This window comes from Amia ocellicauda, chromosome 6 (assembly GCF_036373705.1).
Source record: "Amia ocellicauda isolate fAmiCal2 chromosome 6, fAmiCal2.hap1, whole genome shotgun sequence".
NCBI classification, from domain to species: Eukaryota; Metazoa; Chordata; class Actinopteri; order Amiiformes; family Amiidae; genus Amia; species Amia ocellicauda.
The window spans coordinates 42,007,951-42,011,841 of record NC_089855.1 but is presented as its reverse complement, the minus strand read 5'-3'; the positions used below and the strand labels follow the sequence as shown (position 1 = coordinate 42,011,841).

At 39.3% G+C, this 3,891-nt stretch overlaps 1 non-coding gene across 1 annotated transcript; it reads right to left on the bottom strand.

Moving 5' to 3' along the window:
• Window positions 1–1,173: 1,173 nt before the first annotated feature.
• LOC136752017 (U5 spliceosomal RNA) lies at window positions 1,174–1,289 on the bottom strand. Its single transcript, XR_010817199.1, has one exon. It is a non-coding gene; the product is annotated as a U5 spliceosomal RNA (small nuclear RNA).
• Between the last annotated feature and the right edge of the window lie 2,602 nt (window positions 1,290–3,891).

Below are 3,891 nucleotides of genomic sequence, written 5' to 3'. Positions count from 1 at the left end.
TGAGGGAGCTGCACCATCAGCAGCTGCAGCCCCTCCCTGACACCCCCTGGAGGGAGCACCTGGCTCTGGGTGAAGATGCCTGCCCGGCCTGGAGGAGCCTGAACAAGCCCCCGCTTTTGCATGGCTTCTGCATGGCGTCATCGCAACAAACTCTTTTGCACATACACTGGACCCCAGAGTGAGCGACACCTGCCCCTACTGCGGGGAGAGAGAGACTCTTTTTCACTGTTTCTGCCACTGCCCTAGATTCGAGTTGCTGTTCACTGCACTGGAGAGCCTGTTCAAGCAGCTGGGCCTCCTTTTCTCACGCACTGTGTTTATTTTGGGAGTCCAGTACAAGCAGCGCCACAGACATGTTTGTCAGTTAGCAAACTTTCTAGTGGGGCAGGCTAAGCTGGCTATCCTGAGCAGTAGGAGAAGTCAGACTAAGCGCAGCAGCAACAGTGTGCACTCTCCCTCTTAAGGTCTCTCGTAAGCTCCAGAGTGCGATTACAATTTCTACAGCCTGACGGGAGACCTGGACACTTTTCTGCAGATGTGGGGGGTCGGGGCTGCCCTCTGTGCCATTGACTTTGGACATTTAAACCAACTGGTTTAATTCACTTGAATATTTTACTGGTAGCACGTGTGTAGTGGTTTTTATTGAGGGTTTTTAGAATAGTCTGTGTTTTTTTTAATGTTTTTTAGGTGTTTCTAGTTGTTTTAAATGTTTTGTTAGTATTTCTTTAGTAAAATAAAGGTGTTAATATTCAAAAAATCTCTCTCTCTCTCTGTCTCTCTCACACACACACACACACATACACACACACACACACACTCTCTATCTCTCTCTCTCTCACACACACACACACACACACACTCTCTATCTCTCTCTCTCACACACACACACACACATACACAGCCAGCAAGACTCACTAAGCCAGCCAGCTCAGCGATGACATCACGAACCTCTCTCTGAGCTGACTGCTATGACATCACAGAGCACGTGCATTCCGTTGCTTGCCGTCTGTTAACCACTCAGTCACTGCCAGCCAGACTGCCTGGCTGGCTGGATGGGGGGGCTGTTTGCTGCTGCTGCGTACCTTAGCAAGCTTATTTGCTTGACCGGCCTTCCTCCTCTTCCGCCCACATGCCCACCTATGCCCGATCTGCTGTTCACCTGGATCACAGCTCCGCCCCAACAAGGCAGAGCCTCCCAAGAATGGTACAAACTCATCCACATTCCCCTCCATGGAAAGCTTTAACAAAAGGCAAAAGCGTTATAAGTAATGAAGGGGGAACCCGAGTCCAAGACGCTTCCGACCAGCCATACATATTTGTGTGTATTAAAGATCACATTTTATTACATTTTGTTTTTCTGTACTATATTTCATCTTATTGTGATTTATAATGATATTGTTTATTGCTTTGACAATACAAATGCACTGAATTGAGAGAGAGAGAGAGAGAGAGAGAGAGAGAGAGATAGAGAGATAGAAAGAGAAGTGCTAGGGCACATCTGTAACATAAACTAGGGAACATTCGTCACATGCTTAGGGAACATACATATCATACAGGGAACATTTGTAAAACGAATTAGGGAACCTTTGTGACATACTAAAAGGACATATACTGGTAAGATGTTGGGCACATTTGAAACAACAAAAATGGCATTTGGTTATTTATTAGGGACATTAATACTAGTCTGTGCAAATATCTATGCATATTCCAATGTTTGCTGCAGGACTTACAGATTGAGTGAGGGGGTCAATATGTTTTGATTCAGAACTAACCACTGCTTCCTCAATTTTGTTTTAAACATAATTTAAAAGAAAAGTGGGCTATACATTGGTCTGGAAAAATGCAGCAATGGTCCCTAAAGCAATTCTTTTTGTTTTTTGACACAATTCCTTAAACCCATTTTCTGTAAAATATGTTATCAACATGCATTAATATATCATCCAAACTACAATCATACTAATAATGAAAATGTTCATATTATTATATTCTAAGGGATCTAGTCTATTGTGTATTGTATTTATTATCAGGCCCTTCTCTTATGTTTTACAGTTGTTATTATTATTCCGTACAATACAGGGATTAAATTAAGCATTTTAACCACAAAGTATTGGCTACAGTAATGATGCCTACTTCACTGTTCATATGCATACAGTTTCTGAGGTCTGGACCACTGCACAGTAGTCCCTGGAGTTGTAGTCCAGACCACTGCAAAATTCGTGCTGAAGTGATCTGGATCACCACGCTATGGCCCAAGGACCACTGCAAACTTGGATTTCAATGTTTTTGTGTAATCCATGTTGCAATAGCAACTACCATGTTCCTTTGTGGTGAGCTGGTTAATTCTGTTCTTTAACATTGAAGAGAAAAATTAACATGAATAAACTTACTGTTGAAGATTATTATTGTATTATTTTTATTTCTTGGCAGACGCCCTTATCCAGGGCGACTTACAACATAAGTGCAAAAATACAGAGAAGTACAAGGCATCAATCATTACAAATTCAACTTAGCAAAAAATATCGCAATTCAAAATACATTTTAAAAATTCCAATTACAATTTACACATGTACAGTAAAAGACTTCCTACATCCTGGACGGTGAAAGCTAAGTGCTGTCAAGATGTAGGGTTACAGACTAGGTCTACGGGAAAGGGAGCAAGGAGGAAAACATTCAAGAACGAGAGGAGCATAATAAGCTGAAGTGCTATCTAGCAGGGATAGAGGACTAATATTACAAGTGCGGATCGGAAGAGATGCGTCTTGAGTAAGCGCCGGAATGAGGTCAAGGACTCTGCTGTTTTGACTTTGGTGGGCAGGTCATTCCACCACCGAAGTCAAAACAGCAGAGTCCTTGACCTCATTCCGGCACTTGTGTAACCCTTGTGTAAGATGTAACCCTTACCCAGTGGCTATCCCTAACTCTATGTTACAAATGTTCCCTAAAAGCTTATTTTGCAAGATCAATAAAGAACCTTTAGGAATTTTAAACTTTTAAAGATACACATAGGTAATACCAATGTGCTTTCACAATGCCGAAAATAATAATGCGTTTATCTTTAATAGTGCAGATATTGTATAGATGTATATCTTTCATATACACAAATAGAAAAAAAATGGTTTTCAAACCGAATATAGAACTGAAACTTTCAGACAGTCCATGAAAAATCTAACTTTAAGTTACAAATGTTCCCTAAACACTTAATTTGCAGGATCAATAAAAAATTTTAAGGATTTTTTAAACTTTTACTGACACACATAGTTAATAGCAATGTGTTATAACTTTTCCAAAAATAATAATCCGTATATCTTTAATTGTTTTGACATTATTAAGATATAATGCATCTATCACATAAGGAACAATTGTTACATAATAGGAAAAACATACAAATGATGTAACTTTGAATATATTTAATATTACAGCATACAATTTGGCAGGCTTCATAATAATGGAATTTATGACATACTCTGTTAAAATCAAGCAAATAGCATTTGTTGTTCATGAGAAAAAATATATATAATCAAAGCTATCAGACTTTAGCACGTGGTGAATGATTATACAGCATTTGTTGCAGCTTCGCAAGACCTAATTTTAAACGTTGTTGGTAAATTAGATACAAAGTGAGGACCCTCTATTTGCATTTGTTCCCCTGTATTATTGCTAAAATAAAGTTTTACTGACATTTTACTGACACTACCACTGCATAGGACACATCTGTATCATGAACGCTACTGAATGGCACATACATTGAAAACTACGGAGAATTGAGACTTATTCAATTTACACTTCATAAATCATCTTAAAACGTTTCCAACCAAGGCAAAACCCACTTGAAATACGTTCATTCACATTTTTGGTAAACAAAAAGAGAGATTGTTACATATGTTCCCTATG